The sequence below is a fragment of the Puma concolor genome, chromosome C1 (assembly GCF_028749965.1).
Source record: "Puma concolor isolate L17-30 chromosome C1, mPumCon1.1.hap2, whole genome shotgun sequence".
Lineage (NCBI taxonomy): Eukaryota > Metazoa > Chordata > Mammalia > Carnivora > Felidae > Puma > Puma concolor.
Window position 1 is genome coordinate 153292464 of NC_141674.1, and position 18412 is coordinate 153310875.

Genomic DNA, 18412 nt, shown 5'->3' on the forward strand with positions numbered 1-18412 from the left:
GACACAATGGGAGACATAACTGCAGAGGGTTCAGGAGCATGCAGTATATGCTCAGCAGGTAACCTCAGCCCTGTGTCAATGAAAAGTAAAAGTCTTCTGGTGGAATCTACTTCATCTCATTTCACCATAGAACTTCACCTCAGAACTTCAATATATTTTCCCATTTTTCCTTCCTCTTTAACAAGGCTGATCCCTCTGTGTGTGCTCTGGACAGTGATTCTCACAGTTAAGTGTGCTCAGGAATCAGGTAAAGAGAGTTATTACACAAATTCCGGGCCCTCACTGGCAGAGATTCTGATGCAGCAGGCTTCAGGGATGGCCTGAGAATTTGCATTTCTGTCAGTCTCCCAGGTGATGCTGACACTGCCATCAGTAAACCACACTTTGCATCCTCCTACCCCTTCTAAAATCTTGTTCTAGCAACAATCCTTCCGGCACAGAATATAGACTCCATGAGATGAGACACTATGTTGAGTTCATTGCTGCATATTCAGAACTTAGCATCATGTTAGGTAGAAAAATATATATATAGTTAAATATATATATGTGTCAAAATAATTTATTATCCTTTTTTCCTTGAGTATCTTTCCCTACTGCCTGCAAATATGTTTGGGAATCCCTGTCCAAACAAAAGTTCTCCCTTGATATATTATACCATCTTAAGCACCTGGACTAAATCATGTTAAGGTCAAGTTTCTTTTGCCAGAAAATGAGCTAAAAAATATATGGTTTTTAGAACTTCTGGATTTTGGAATTACAACAATCTATGGACCTGTAGGGCATAGTGGCTCCACCATTCAGTAACTGTGTATATTGGACAATTTTTTTCAACCTCTCTATGCTTTTTTTTTCCTCATCTACAACGAGGATAATATTAACTACATATCTCATAGGGTTATCAAAAGAAAAAATGTTATTATATATGACAGTGCTTGATACAGAATTAATGTCCACCATAGAATATATTCTATGCAAGAGCAAGTTACTGAACTATTTAATTTCTAATATTAATAAGGCCCCAAGAGGTAAGTAACAAATGACAGAAATACCTGCCCAGAAAGCTGTAGTCCTAGGGAAAAAAGAAACTGTAGTCTGGGGAGTCGCCCACATCCTTGTATAATTGCAACTATGATGTAAGGATGTTATTTGTCAAGAATCAATTGCTGCAGTACCAGGGAGAGAAACTCAGGCAATCAGAGAGTCACAGGGAAAACCAAGAGCATAATGTGTTTCCAAACACTGAGGGGATAAATAGTGACAAAGAATGTAAAAAAGAAAAGTATAATCACAGGATAGTAAAACAAAGTATAGGATCATGGTACCAAAGTTAAGGACAAGAAAAGAAATTAATTTTAAAAATATATTAAAAAGGCTTCCAATTGACAAAGTGTGCTTTACTGTTATAAGGCTTCTAAAGTTTGCCCTTTCAGAATCACATCTTTATGAAGGATCTCCTCTATGGCACTCGTATGCTCATGAATCATTTCAGTGATTCTTACGAACAACAAATTTGTTGTTATCATTATCCCCAGTTTTACATATGAGGAACTGAGGATTAGAGGTTAAATAAAATAACTAATAATTGGTGGGGCTAAAATTCAAACTCAAGGGTAGCCAGTTTACTTCTAGATATTCGACTACTTCGTGTGATAAAGGAAAACAAAGATATTCTAGGAGTGGGACTACACGGTGGGGATGATGATTTTATATTTGCATTTCTTCCTCTTCTTGGAGAAACTTCTAAAAGACTAATCTACACCTGATGACATTTTTTCTTGCCCATATTTAATGTACAGTCTCCTCCATTCTAGCTTCCCCTCACAGAACACCTCTGAATGCCTCTTGATTACATAAAAAAGGTTCTCTACGTGTCCATCTCCACTGGATACTATGCTTCCTACATCTTATTTAACCTTTCCATAGCAATCAACCTAGTTCATAATTTTTTTCTCTCTCAGAAAACAGTTTCTTCCACTGTGGTTGTAATGCCATAGTGTCCCTCTTACTTTTCTAATTGTGCCTTCTCATCTCCATTTATTGTGTCATCTCCTCTAAACAAGCTTTAAATGTTGGAGCTCCTTAGGGCAAAGTTCTAGGATGCCTTTCATTCTTGCTCTTCACTTATTCCCCAGAGACAATGTTACCCACTGCCATGGCTACAAATACTATGCATTAACGTTGAACAAATTTCTTTCTCTAGCCTCCACTTCCAATGGCCTATCAGATATCTCCATTCAGATGTCTCATAAACCCCTTGAACTTCACATGTCCGAGATGGAACTCACCACCTTCCACTCAAATCTCCTATTTCTGTTTTGCCCACGTACTCCAAATCATCTTCTCCTCTTCACCATTGCAATGATGTTCTCACTGGACTCTGTTTTTGTGATATTATTTCACTGTAGATTCACTTTCAAATGTAGAAATGTAACAGGCTTTATGAATGAAAACACAAACAAAACAAAGTGAAATAAAAGAAAATTAAAGGAAAGGGGCACCTGGCTCAGTCAGTTAAGCACCCGATTCTTGGTTTCGGTTCAGGTCATGATTTCATGCTTTGTGAGTTTGAGCCCCACTTCGGGCTCTGCACTGCCAGCAGGGAGCCTGCCTTGGATTCTCTCTCCCTCTCTCTCTGCCCCCACTCGTGCTATCTCTGTCTCTATCAAAATAAATAAACTTAAAAACAATTTTAAAAAGAAGAGTATTAAAGGAAAGGAAAATAAAGAAAAGAGAAGGAAAGAAATGGAGAAGAAAAAAGGAAAACAACACTTCATTATTCTTAATAACCATCCTTTTGGCCTCCCCCTTTCAACCACAACAAAGACATTTCTATGGCATAAAGGGCCAGAAGTAATGTTTCTGAATCTACCTGTATTCTATAAACTTTAAATGAAAAATTTCCCTAATCATATTTTTTCCATTTTATCCATCAACAAATATTTATTGATGAAATATCATATGCATAATATTGCATTAGATTCTAAGGAACAATGGGGGACATGACATACCCTTCACTCTCATGAAGCTTGAATTCTGGAGGAAGAAACATCCAACAAACAAGTAAAATAATACATAGAATTCTGTACATTGCTATAAGGAAACAATAGGGTACTATGAAAAAGTGAGACAAAATTGTTGGTTGTTCTATAATGGTAAGAAAAGATACTTCCAAGGATATGAATCTTATATAAAAGAAGAATATTCCAGAAAGTGGGACTATTATGTGTAAAGATCCTGATATGGGAAAAATGGAATCTATTTGTGAACTGAAGATAACCAATATCATTAGTAAGTTAGCTCAGTGTGGTAGATTAAGTTATTGGCTTCGATTCTTTATCCTTATAAGCACATCCTTTGCCGTGTAATAATGCATTTCCTTGCACAAAAGGTAGAGTGTATCTCTATGCTTTTTGACTCTAGACTCAATTATGTGAATTTCTTTAATCAATGGAATATGAATGAAATTAGTATTGTGCCAATTCTGAATGTAGTCCTTACAAACACTGAATGTAGTCCTTACAAAACCAAACACTTTGGCTTTCCCTGTTGCACCTCTGTCATTTCAAGAAAAGAACATGCTTTTTCTAGTCTGCTAGTCCAGAAAGATGAGAGACACATAAAGCAGAACCACAGGGTTGATTGCAGACTTTCAAATCTGTCTTTAGACTTTAATCAAAGCTGTCCAGGTGATTTTATCTAATCCATCCAACCTCCAGTTTATGGATGCCTGAATAAGCCCAGCCAAGATCAGTGGAGCCATTTCAGCCAACCTACAGACATGTAAGAAACAAATTCTTAATATTGTATGCCACTGAAATTTTCTACTTGTTTGTTATACAGCAGTAGCTGAATACTATAGTTGGCAAATAGGTAAGACAAAATTAGTATTCATAGAATATTGAAACATGTTTTGATGAGTCAATTACGGATATCAAGTTATGGTGGCAAGGGAGGTAAAAAAGGAGAAAAATAAAACAGTCAAATATGGCATCATGAAGACAGAAAAGTCACAAAGGAAGGGTGCTTAACTATGGCAACCTAAGTCCACTGTGTGAAATAAGAACGAATAAATGTCCATAGGATTTGGTAAACATTTGCAACCTGTACAAAGGTAATTAAATTGAATGGTAGAAGGAAAACTCAGAATGGATTGGGATGAAGAATAAGTGGGAGATGAAGTCAAGACTTTATTTACAAACAATTCTTTTCTCAAGAAATATATTTGCTCTGGGGCGCCTGAGTTGCTCAGTTGGTTGGGCAACCAACTTTGGCTTGGGTCATGATCTCATGGTTTGTGGGTTCGGCCCCTGTGTTGGGGTCTGCGCTGACAGCTCAGAGCCTGGAGCCTGCTTCAGATTCTGTGTCTCCCCCTCTCTCTGCCCCTCCCCTGCTCATGCTCTATGTCTCTCTGTCTCTCAATAATAAACGTTAAAAAATTAAAAAAAAAGAAATATATTTGTTTTCAGTTTTGAATAAGAAAAATCTTTCCTTCAACACCCAATACAGTAGTTACATTGTAGCCATGTTACTTAAATTTAACTTCAATGGTATTTCTACATTTCTTAGGGAGTCAGTGTTTTTTTAAGGAGAGTATTATATTTCACTGCCAAACAAAAGATTTTAAATTACTAATTTGTTATTCAAAGCATGTGATGTTAAAAATTGTATATTTTGTATATATATTTATAAATAATAAATTAAATATATACACATGTTAGTATTACTAATTCAACACTGAAGAATGCTGGATATACCTTACTACCTATGTATTTTAAATCAAGTGTCTATTTTGATGATTTTTACTCTAATGGAAGAAGGAGAAATTTTGTCTCTGGGAAAAAAGCAACAAAAGAGAAATATTTTCACAGACGGTTGAAACAATATATGGAGGAAACAGTAAACAGTGAAGAACCCTGTAGACAGATGTGGAGATTAGTTTAAAGCCACAAGATAGGAGTAGTTTGAACACAGAGTGGCAAAGACTCTTTATTAAAAACACACAAAACCATACAGACTGCTTCGTCAAAGCAGACAACCACAAATTTAAGATAAGAAGGATCTGCATTCTGTATCTAATAGGCCATTAGGGTATAGTGTATTCACACTGAAAAACTAACAGAACAAATATGTCTTGTTTTTTTACCAGGTAATACTTCGCACAAACTTCCAAGAATAATATTAAATACGTTTACATATATTTTTGACGTGGGAAAACATACATTAAGGTCTCAAAGCACAGTCAGTCGGTGACATTTCTTGCTTTAAAGCACAAAACCTCTATATGTCTGCCTAATCTACAAATCTTTTTAGCATGGCACCTCTTCAGTTTGGTAATTATTTTGTCAGTCTGAATGCTGAAAAGGTAGATTTTTTTTAAACCCTGGAAATTATATATAATCCCATAACTTACACCTGATGGTTGCAAGATGTGTTAATAATTTTAAAAAAGAAAATAATCAAATCCCTGCAATGCAGCCACCTAAAATACCATCTACTCTAGCAGCCAGGATGCATGAGCACCAGAGGGAGTGAGAGGATACATCTACAGGTGGAGTCAGACTGAAATGCCCTGAGCAGAGTAATTACTCGGAATCCTTTAAAACTGATATTCTTTACATATTTGTTCAATATTTATTTAGGGAGATAAGGATGAGAACTTCTGAGAAGTGATTTGTTTGTTTGTTTCCACTTGAGGGACAATGCTGTGAATGTGAAAATAATTTCAAATTCATGATCTTTATGGAGAGATCAGAGATAACAGACATTTTCTTTTTTTCTTTTGGAGGCAACTATGGATTTGCACGGTCTGGATCTCCCTCCAGAAAAATCTGCTGCAGAGAGCATAGTTGATTGATTGAGTTTCCAGAACACCTGTGTTCCTCCCTAGCAGCCACACCAACGCCATGCTTTCCCTAGGCTGCTGCCAGCAATAATGAAGAGTGGTGGCCTACTAGAGCCAGCTCATTTCTGTCTGACATTGAACTCCTTCAAGGAAAGGTTTTCTGAAAACTCTTCATGATCCTAGCCTAGATTTTCAATTACACTTCAATCTGAAGCTTTTCCTATCAAATCCTTTTCTCCTTTTAAGGTGTCAAGTCTGTAGTCCATAGGATCAGAAATAATTTGAGTTCACATGGAAGGGAAAAAATATTCATTTACAGGTTTGTCCTGTAAGGTTATATGAACTCTTCCATTTTCTTTCATAATATAGTCCAAATAGATCTGTGCTCTCTGAATGTTTTGCAGGACCCAACAGTGATTATTTTGTTAGTAACATAGTAGTGATCAGGCAGATTCAGCATGAAGTGGTTAATAGCCTGGAAGGCTTGATAAAACACATGCACTGAGAGAATGGGGATTAAGCCCTATGACAATTGAGAGATTCAGAGATCTTCCATTTCATTAAAAATATGAGTCTCCATGATAAAGGCCATGCCAGGCTATTCTTTCCAAATTAAAAGACAAACTAGGGGCACCTGGGTGGCCCAGTCCCTTAGGCGTCCAACTTCAGCTCAGGTCATGATCTCATGGTTCATGAGTTCAAGTGCTGCTTTGGGCTTTCTGCTGTCAACGTGGAACCCACTTCAGGTCCTCTGTCTGTCTCTCTCTCTCTGCCCCTCCTCTGTGCTGTCTCTGTCTTAAAAAATAAATAAACATTAAAAAATTAAAAGATTCTATTAGCACCATCAAATCATGAAGCTGGACAGGCCCAGCAGCATCCATCAGAATGGAAATGGTACATCTGGAATTGAGGTTGAGGAGGACCAGAAAGCACAAGAAAGCTGCATGAGCAGATACGCAGCCACCCATATCATCCATCAAGGCCCACAAGCAACCATCCTAGCTCACTGCTATGTTTTTATGAGGGGGATTAAAAATGACAGGTTGAAAGACTAAGAAAGAGGACAAGCCTGATTTTCTAGTAAGTCAGTATGGTATATGAGTGTAAGCTTTAAAAAAAGTAGCTATGATGTAGCTACATTAGAAAGGGCCTTGAAAAGCATTGGAGACAGAATATCTTTCTAAAGCGTACAGATAAAAACAGTATACGTGATCATGCATTTCATGTAGTCCACGGTAGTACAGGTCCAATATCCCTGCCGTCTATTCAGGAGCCTGGAAGGAATAAGACTGGAGAATCTGAGACAAAGAGGACTGAGGCAGAGGCATGTGGGTGAGCATTTGAGAGAAGATAAAAAGTGTGAAGATTTGTGTACCTTACATTAATATTCACTAGAAGTGCTTACCACAGAAGAGGCACTAAACAACCATGAAAACAAAATACCCGACTAGTCAACATTAGCCAGTCATCATCATTGGTCACCCCAGAAGTGGTATAATGTGCATATGGACAAAGTGGTCATGTGGCATTGATGGAAGTTACTCACAGGCCACTTGCCAAGGCTAATCTATCTACTACTGCCCTTCAATGTCCAACATGTCAGCAACAAAGACCAATACTGAGCCACTAATATGACACAATTTCTCAAGGAGACCAAGTGGCCACTCGATGGAAAGTTAACTACACTGACCCTTCTCCTCTAGAAGTGCCAGGGGCTTATCCTTACAAATACGAATACTTCTCTCAGGAATGGATTTTCCTTTCCTGACTATAGGACCTGAGTCAGAATCAGGGTGTATCTGATTTCAGGTATTAAATTTCATATAATGTAGCATTCAACCAAATGACCCATTTTACAGCGAAGAGCATGCAAGAGTAAGCCTATAAAAATGGGATCCATTGATTATGTCACAAACTGCAACATTCAGAAGGAGCTGGTCTCCTCTAATATAGGGATGGCCCTCTGAAGAAAATGGTAAAGTACCATCTTGGAAGCGATAGTTTGTGATGACTATGTCATCATTTAGGATTCAGTATACATATTAAATTTAGGACTCAGTACATGTACTAAATCAGAAAACTGTATATGATGCTGTGTTCCCAAAAAGAATTCACTGACCTGAGAACTGAGAGATGCTAGTAGGAATGTTCTCCCTCTTACCATCACTCTCCTTAGGAACACCTACTTAGGAAATCATGTTTTCTATCCTTGAAACTCTGGTTTCTGTAACACTAGAAGACATTGTCTCCAAAAAGGACACACTCTTGGGACACAGCAAGAGACACACTGAACTATAAGCCACAGTTGCCACCATGGCTGTTTAGATCCCTGGTGACCAAGGGCCAGCAGGCAAGAAGAGCCATCATTACATTAACAGAGGTAATTGACCCCAATTTGTAAGAGGCTGGGCTACTTTTACAAATGCTGGTGTCTTATCTCAGGATGTCATTATGAGATGCCATAGATTAGGAAGCTTAAACAGCAGAAATGTATTTCTCACAGCTTTAGAGGGTCAGAGTCTGAGATCAGAGTGCCAGCATGATTGGGCCTGGTGAGGGGTCCTTTCTCAACTTGCAGATGGCTGTCTTCTCAATATGTGTTCACATGGCTTTTCTCTGATTCATGTGGAAGCAGATCTCTTTCTCTCTCTCTCTCTCTCTCCTCCTTCTTATAGGGTTTCCAAATCCTACTGAAATAAGACCCACCCATATGACCTCATTTAACCTTAATTACTTCCCACAAGCCTTGTCTCCAAACATAGTCACATTGAGGGTTAGGGCTTCAACATACGAATTTGGGAGAAACACAATTAAGTCCATAGTAAGTGATGAAGAGGAATAAATGGGAAACCCAGTTGATCCACTTGGGTGAAACTTGGTGCCTAATTATAACTGAAAAGAACACATGAAGCAAACCCTGGCTTGGGAAGTTAGGGATGTCTAACTTTCAAACAAATAACTGACTTTAAAATATAGGCAATATGAAAATATATTTGTGTTTGATAATATATGATTTTGGAAGTAATACCTTATAGGATTATTTATGTACTCCTTTATCTATATAGTTATAACATATTTACATTAGCATTTTGAGTTAGGTTTGTAGGAAATGTCTCATTTATTTATTTTAAGTTAATTGAACTCAATAAAGGTCAGTGGAAGGCCTTCATCCGGTCTGTTGCTAGGGAATTAGAACTCAATTTTATGACATTCATTCTTTTTTCCAGGATAAGGTAAAATGCTATACTTCTCTATGGCAGTGGCCTTGGTAAAAAATAATAATAACAATAATCAGTTTGCAAATTGCCTTTGACATTTTATCTTTATAGTAGCTTCCTTGTATCCATCTCTAAGCAGATGACCCCAGATGTCCCTCAGCTGTCATGCACTAAACATGCACAATTGAAAATGGGGCTCTGATCCTGGATGCAAAAGTTTACTGCAAAGGGTGATGCTGGTAATATAGCATGGTCAATCAAGATGTATTATAAAGCCAAAAACAAAATCAATCCAATTATAGGTCTCCCCACAGATCTTCAGCACTTATGTGAAGCACAAGGACATATTCTACTCACTGGAGTTTGGGCAGTATTGATTTTTCTTCTTCTAAAATGCTTATTGATTTAGATATTTTGCACAGCATAAAGAATTAATGTGTGGGTTGAGTATGTCTTATCTCTAAAATACTCAAATTCTCAAAAGCCACAACTGTTAAAAATACAGATATAGCAAATATGATATACTTGTCATACCATATGATACCAAGAATGTTTAAGTATAACACACAGCAAAAGTTCACTTACCTTTAAAGGAATCAATAACTATTATGGTCTATGCAAAAGAGCATGCAAGGCTTAAATCTATTAAAAGTAAAATTAAAATCTAGAATTATATTAAAATTATCAATTTCTAAATCCATATTATTAGTCTTTGTGAATGTTAAGTAAATCATCAAAAATTATGAACTTATTGTGGAGAGGAACAACATAATGTAGCAGATGTGTGTTGTCCACAAATTAAAGTTTACAAGAGATGTACAGTTTTCTCATTTTCTTTTAATCTACTTAAATCCAGTGCGGGTCAAAGAAGAGCTCTCATCCATTAGGCCTGCTGGGAAGTTAGAACTCAATTATTTTTAGTGTTTCTTCCACTCCTTCAGAGAGTCATATAAAATACCAAGACTCTCAAATAGTACATTAGAGGGTAAGCCCTCTGGTTTTCTCTCATACTGCTTATCATGGAGATGCCCATCTGTCCTAGCCATCAGGGTCTCTTGAAGTTCTTAGGATCCATTGTTCCAGAAGAAAGCGGGGCATGGAGGTGGATATTGGGTGGCTTCTGCCTTGAATGGGTTGGTAAATAATAAACTTCTCCCATTATGGCAATAGTGTACAGAAAAAAAAGAGCACACAGACATGTGGAAAGGTTAGAAAGATCAGATCCATGTGTCCTTGCTCTCCATCTTTCAAGGAGAGAACAGAGGATGTGAAAACTAAAATGGAAGAAACACCCTGAAATGGCAGGCAACTGGAGTATGGTGGCACTAGCCAGTGACATATTTCCCTGGGAAGGCCACAAATCTCTATGTGTAGCTCAACACAGTCACATTTATCATGATGTGGGAATATTATATCACTCTGGAAGAAAGAAGAAAAATTTTTTCAGAAAAGAAAAAGAATTTTTTAAATTTTTTTAAATTTGTTTTTGAGAGAGAGAGAGAGAGAGAGAGAGAGAGAGAGAGAGTGTGTGAGCAGGGGAGGGCCAGAGAGAGAGAGGGAGACAGAATCTGAAGCAGGCTCCAGGCTCTGAGCTGTCAGCACAGAGCCTGAGGCGGGGCTCGAACTCATGAGCCGTGAGAGCATTACTTGAGCTGAAGTCAGATGCTGAACTGACTGAGCCACCCAGGCATCCCGAAAAATTTTTTGAAATGCCTCTGCATCTAGTTCCCAAGCCCTGTATGAAATATAAGGAATTCAGGTGTTTTGTGTGCCTAGATTGAAGAACCACAGAGAAACTGAGAAATTTGGTGAGTCTGCAGAGGCCTGGGATCAGGACAAAGCAGCCACCATATATAAAGACTTTCTGACTAAGGACAAGTGGTCCTTACAAGATGGTTTTAATGACTGAATAGAACTGATCTTGCTTCAGTGATGACCAATTCAGAGAGTAGCCTAGAGCAGACACACCACAGCATTTTCCAGGGAGCTTTCAAAGTTACCATGTGGATCAAAGACCCAGTATTCATTCCCTACTTTTCTGAGATAAAATGAAAACTAACGCTTATATCACATTGTATCAGAATTCTACCCAGAAAAGGAGTAGGGAGGAAGAGGAAGGTATGCTCAAGAGTTCTTTTGACCTGAAAAAGACCTGAAATCTAAAATATCAGATTGGATTGAGTTTACCAGACTGAACTATATTTAGTTTTTTCTGGAAGCGATATACATAGAAAAATATACATATACAGACACACACACACGTATATATGTGTACGTGTCAGTGGAACGGATACATATTTAATGTAGTGGTGGAATGCTTTCAAGGAAGGTTAGATAACATACAGGATATAGGCAAAGAAAGTTTTCTGTTGTACATATGAGTATAAAGTATAAATTTGTTATCCTAATACAGCCATGACCTTGAGTGACCAGTATAAAGCCAAATTATAAGTAGATTGTTTGTAGTGCCTTCTCTTTTCTTGGCCACCCATTTCTACAGAGAATGCTTTGGCTCCTCTGTTGTTGTAATTCATACTAATCTAGAGCTTTTCCAATAATACGTTTAGATGTTACCTATTCCAAAAGGATTTGCATCTACTAGCAAACATGTCAGATGTGGAAGATCTTCCAAGCCAGAGGAATGAAAGTTTAATTTACAAGAACTGTGAGCACTTTGTTAATGATAGTAAATATGACTAATATTTATAGAGCATTCACTATGTATCATGCACTGAATGAAAACCTTGCATTTTTTTTGATAGGTTTGTTAGTATATACCAATAAGGTAGGAGTAAGATACTTTGAAGTAGAAGGTCATCTTACGATATTCAACTCATATCAGTTGGTGGTGAGGAACTGAAAACACAGTTTCCTCTGCTTTAGGTAGCTATATTTGTGCCAAGAGTTTGTGAATAGAGCCAGTTAGTTGTTATGTGCTATGTTCTTTAGCCATCTGGCTACCTAAAGGACAAAGAATGGATGTGATGAAAGCCTTTGTCAAGTATCCACTCAAGAATCCTCTCCAAGTCATTCAACCCTTTGTGAAAGAGAAAAGGTACTGGACAATTCTATCAGTATTGGATGATTCTATTATGCTATTACAATAGTGAGAATGTTCACTAATGAATAACAGTTCTATAGAGGCAGGTAAACTAAGACATTATCAGTGAATCTTACGGGAATCATGAAGAAGGACAGAGATGGGTCTAATCTGAGTCACTGCAAATAGGCAGAGGTGGAGGAGAGTCTTTTTATCGTAATATGAGGAACAGGAAAGGATTTTTGTGGTGAGGTTAACCATTTCTTGAAAGAAAATGGTGAGGAGATTTGGAAAACAAAATGGTGAGAGGATTTCCCAACCATCATTGTTTTCCTAGAAGACATGACTCAGATAAAGATTAGCATAATTACTTCCTTCTTCATACTAATTAAATAAAGGTATGTTTGTAGCAATCTTCCCAAAGTTCTTGAAATCTTGATTAACCTATTTGGCCAATAGGACATTCTATCAGTAATAGGACTTTGTCTTTCAAGTAGAACCTAAAAAAAATTTCAAACAGCATTTATATACAGCAAATCCTTATTGTCACAGAGTATTTATTAATATTAAGACTAAATTAAAATATATAAAGTATACAAATTAAAAGTGTAGTAAAGGAATATAGCACAATATAAACAAGATTTCTTTGGGAAAATGTCTCTTCAGATACTCTGCTCATGTTTAATTGGATTCAAGTTTTGTTTGGTTTTGGATTTTTTGTTTTGTTCTGTTTTGGTGTTAAGTTATATAAGTTATTTATGTATTTTGGATTAACCACTTATTAGATATATCATTTGCAAATATCTTCTCCCACTCAGTAAGTTGACATTTTGCTTTATTGATGGTTTCCTTCACTGTACAATAGCTTTTTATACTGATGCACCCCAATAGTTCATTTTTGCTTTTATTTCTCTTGTTTTAGAAAACTTGCCTAGAAAGAAATTGCTATGGCCAATGTCAGGGAAATCATTGCCTGTGTTCTCTTCTAGGATTTTTACAGTTTCATGTTTCATTTAGATGTTAAATCCATTTTGAGTTATTTTTGGGTGTTTAGAAAGTGGTCTAGTCTCATTCTTTTGCATATAGTTGCCCAGTTATCCCAGCACCATTTATTGAAGAGAGTATCTTTTCCCCATTGTATATTCTTGCCTTCTTTGTTATGGAGTAATCAAGCATATAAGCATAGATTTATTTCTGGGATTTCTATTCTGTTCCCATTAATCTATGTGTCTATTTTTGTGTGAGTACCATATTGTTTTTATTACATAGCTTTGTAGTATATCTTGAAATCTGGAATTATGATACCACCAGTTTTGTTCTTTCTCAAGATTTCTTTGGCTATTTGGGGTCTTTTGTGGTCCCATACAAATTTTAGCATTATTTGTTCCAGGTCTATGAAAAATATTATTGGTATTTTGATAGAGATTGCATTGAATCTGTACATTGCTTTGGGAAGTGTGAAAATTTTAACAATTCTTCCAATCCATGAGCATGGAATATCTTCCCATTTGTTTGTGTTGTCTTTAAATTCTTACATCAGTGTTCTACAGTTATCACAGTACAGGTTTTTCACCTCCTTGGTTAAGTTTAATCCTAGGTATTTTATTCCTTTTGGTGCAATTGTAAATGGAATTGTTTCCTAATTTCTCTTTCTGCTACTTTGTTATTAGTGTACAGAAACACTGCTGGTTTTCTAGGTATTCATTTTGTATCCTAAAACTTTACTGAATTCATTTATTATTTCTAGTAGTTTCTTGGTGGAGTCTTTAGGGTTTTTATGTATAATATCATGTCATTTGCAAAAAGTGACAGTTTAACTTCTTCATTATCAATATGGATGCCTCTCATTTCTTTTCCCAAAGAAGACAAACAGATGGCCAATAGACACATGAAAAGATGCTCAACATCACTAATCATCAGGGAAATTCAAATGAAAACCACAATGAGATATTATCTTACACTTGTCAAAATGGCTAGAATCAAAAAGACAAAATATAACAAGTGCTGGCAAGGATGTGAAGAAAAAGGAACCCTTGTGCACTGTTGGCAGAAATGTCACTATGGAAAATTGTATGGAGGTTCCTAAAGAACCTCCCAAAGAAAATGAAAACAATAATTTGAAAATATATATTCATTCACCTTTATGTTTATTGCAGCATTATTTACAATAGCCAATATATAAAAGCAACCAAAGGACCTATCCATAGGTGAACAGATAAAGAAAATGTGACATAGCACAATGGAATATTACTCAGCCATCAAAAAAGAATGGGCTCTTGCCCTTTGAAACAAGATGGATGGACCTAGAAGGTACAATGCTAAAGGAAATAAGTCCGACTGAGAAAGAAAAATACCATATGATTTCAATAATATGTGGAACCTAAAAAACAAAACAAATAAATAAACTAACAAATAATAAGCAGAATCAGACCTACAAATATAGAGAACAAACTGATGGTTGCCAGAGGGAAGCGGGTAGAAGGACGGGCAAAATGGATGAAGGGGAATAGGAGATATATATTCCTATTTATGAAATTAATAAGTCATGGAAATAATGGGCACAGCATAGGAAATATAATCAATGATGTTGTAAAAGTGTTGTATGGTGACAGATGGTAGCTACCCTGTGCTGAGCACGGCCTAACACACAGTGATGCTGAATCATCTTGTACACCTGAAATTAAGGTAACATTGTGTGTCAACTATACTCAAAAAAATTTTTTTAAATAAGAACAGACTTTTTAAAGAATTGAGATAGAAATAAGAAAATTTTAAATTTATGCAGTTGAAATTCATAAAAATAAATGTATGAAAAATTGAAAGGCAGAAATAAAGGTGGAGAATGGGGCCTGAGAGAGTCAACTGCCATTGATGGGTTTTCCTTTAGTTCCATACTCTTTCATTTAAGTAATCCCCATTAGCCCATTAGCAACCCCGTTCCTAAATACACAAAATAAAAAATGAAAGAAAAATATATATACACATATATCAGTGTATTCTCCCAAACAACGTAAGAAAATCTAAAGACACTGAATCTTTTTAAAAAATTTTTAAGTTTATGTATTCATTTTTAGAGAGAGACCATGAGCAGAGGAGGGGCAGAATGAGAGAGAGAGAGAGAGACAGAGGGAATCCCAAACAGGCTCTATGCTGTCAGTGCAGAGCCTGACACAGGGCTCAATCTCATGAACCATGAAATCATGACCTGAGCTGAGATCAAGAGTCAGACGCTTAACTGACCCGAGCTACCTAGCAGCCCCAAGACATTGAATTTTAATACTATTCTAAAACTTAAAAAAATTTTGAACCATCTGCTTTATGGTATGAAAGTTGGTCAGCTGACATGGTTCTCACATCTCAAATTTTAGAGCAGGATTCCTTACAAAAAATATTCTGGCCCTCCTCCTAATTACACAAATAAAAACACCAGCCATTATACTGAGGGTAATTAGCAATTAGCACAACAATTAAATCAGTTTGGCTTCCCCACTGTGTTCATAAAATTTTTCAAAATCAGCACAAATTGTTTAATTATTGACAGTAAAATCAATACTGTGTATCTTAGTAGAGTCAATGATCCACAAGAATGAATCCACTGCTGAAGACAGTACAATATGAGTGAAGAGACCTCATGCCCAGCTGCCGCATTTCTTGTCTTCTCTCCTGTCCAACCTTTTCTAAATGAAGTCTTCCAACTCAAAACTGCATTTATTTTTCCTGCATTTGTTCTTTTCTTTAAAATTATAGATACCCATTCAGCCTATATTAGTAACTCAGTTTATTTTCTCTCTGTTAGCATGGAGCTAGATACATTTTAGTTTGAATGAGTTCTGTAAACTTGGGCAAACTATAGAACCTCTCCAAGACTCAGCTTCCTTGTTTATAAGAATTGGATAGGGGCACCTGGATGGCTCAGTCAGTTAAGCGTCTGACTTTGGCTCAGGTCATGATCTCGCGGTCCGTGGGTTCCAGCCCCGCGTCGGGCTCTGTGCTGACAGCTCAGAGCCTGGAGCCTGTTTCAGATTCTGTGTCTCCCTCTTTCTCTGACCCTCCCCTGTTCATGCTCGCTCTCTCTCTGTCTCAAAAATAAATAAATGTTAAAAAAAATTTTTAAAAAAAGAATTGGGTAGACTTGTAACTATCATTCACATGTGGTTATTGCGAAGAGGACTAATGTCACACAAAGTGTGACAAAGAGACATGACATGTAGAACACCCAGCAATGCCATTTCTCTTGATCAATCCTTTCTTCCTCTTTTCCTTTCTTTTTGATAGGATACCTTAAGTTTTAGGAGCCAATCCTAGAAAGAATGTTCAGGGGCGCCTGGGTGGCTCAGTCGGTTAGGCAACAGACTTTGGCTCAGGTCACGATCTCGCGGTTCGTGAGTTCGAGCCCCATGTGAGGCTCTGTGCTGACAGCTCAGAGCCTGGAGCCTGTTTCAGATCCTGAATCTCCCTCTCTCTCTGCCCCTGCCCCGCTAACGTTCTGTGTCTCTTTCCTTCAAAAATAAACAAACATTAAAAAACAAACAACAACAAAAAAGAATGTTCAAATTGTGTGTCTCTTCCAAATTGGCAGGAAGCCTAATGGTTGTGACTATTTCACTTTCTCTGCATTGAAGGTCGATAATCAGTACCATGATTAACACACTCTCTATTATAGCTGCCAACATCAATGTCAAAACCATCACCACCACCATTCCTTGAGAGCCTGCTACTGGGGACTTGGAGGATTCTTACTTTAGATGCTTTATTTGTACCACATATTTTGTGTTATTTGCCATATTTGTTAACTTTTTATCCTACTTGTTGGTTCTTGTCTTTTCCTGAAAACCTTACTTTTATAACAGTAAAAGGCAGGGAGAACAATTGAAGCAGTAAGGTGCTGAAGTTTTTACCCATCTACCCTGACTCCCAAATGCTAAATATGGACTTCAGTCTTTCAGGCTGTGGTCCCTTCCATACAATGAGTATAACATGCTTTATTAAGACATAATGCATTTATACTGGCTATACCCATCCCAGTAGAAGAATGACATGCATTGTAGTACCCAATATATCTTCAAGTATTGATATAACATCACTATGAACCATCTGGTCCTTTCCCATTTAGTGTTTTGCTCTAACGTTTCCATTATGACATCATTATAGTTTTTACCCCAGTTGGCTCATTTGTATTCTTTATGCTTCAATTCAAGTATCATCTTCTCAGAAGAGCCTTCCCTGAATTCTCTCTAAAGTGACCTCCTCCAATTTTTCTTTCTCTCATCACCCTGGTTTTTTCCTACATAAAACTTATCACAACCTGTATTATATTGCTTATTTGTTGTGTATTTTTTTATTTACTTGATTATAATTTGTTTCCCACATTAGGATGTACGCTCCATGAGGGTAGGAATCTGTTGTCTTAATTCCCCCCACACACACACCACAAAAAAGAAAAGAAAAAAAACCTGAAAACTGAGATCAGGAGTTCAGAGCAAGTAGTTTATGTGAAAAGTGATCCAAGGAAGCACCAAAAAAGGTCTGGGAGAAGTGAGCAAGGGAAATTAGAGAAGCCAATTACGCCATCTATTAATGAGCAGGTCTCTGGATTGGCCAACTGAGGTTCATTTTTCTGGAGACCTTCTGAAGAACAGAGTATATAAAGTGCCTCAGTTCTTATATAATTGTGGTACATGGTTCCTAAAAAAATTACTGTGTTACACAAAAACATGCAATAAAACTACAGGGCTCATGGGAATAAAAATGATGTCAGGAGCACAATACTGAAAACCTTCATCAGTCACACATAAAGAAAATGATAGGATCCTTAAAAATGGTAGCACAGTGTCAGCCATATTAAATGGTTAGGAAACACATCAAGCCTACAATGAATATGGCACCTTGCTGTGAAGAGAGCTAACGTTTGTTGACGGAAGGGCCTGCTGGAAGGTTCACAGTTTGTGAGTTATTGCAAAGTGGCGGAAGAAGAATTATGTGAAATCTGATGGAAACTTGTAACACAAGTTGTGGCTGGCTGTGACTCATAACATACCTGATGCTCTGAGGTCACAGGGAGATATTTCAGTTGTGTGCCTATGTGCCTTTTAATATGTATGTATGGGGACGCCTGGGTGGCGCAGTCGGTTAAGCGTCCGACTTCAGCCAGGTCACGATATCGCGGTCCGTGAGTTCGAGCCCCGCGTCAGGCTCTGGGCTGATGGCTCAGAGCCTGGAGCCTGTTTCTGATTCTGTGCTTCCCTCTCTCTCTGCCCCTCCCCCATTCATGCTCTGTCTCTCTCTGTCCCAAAAAATAAATAAACGTTGAAA

General features: G+C 37.2%; 1 long non-coding RNA gene across 1 annotated transcript; it reads left to right on the plus strand.

Moving 5' to 3' along the window:
* The first annotated feature begins 3021 nt into the window (after window positions 1-3021).
* On the plus strand, window positions 3022-6055 carry LOC147578505 (uncharacterized). Its single transcript, XR_015254299.1, has 3 exons — window positions 3022-3152; window positions 3679-3780; window positions 5786-6055. It is a non-coding gene; the product is annotated as an uncharacterized LOC147578505 (long non-coding RNA).
* Window positions 6056-18412: the final 12357 nt, after the last annotated feature.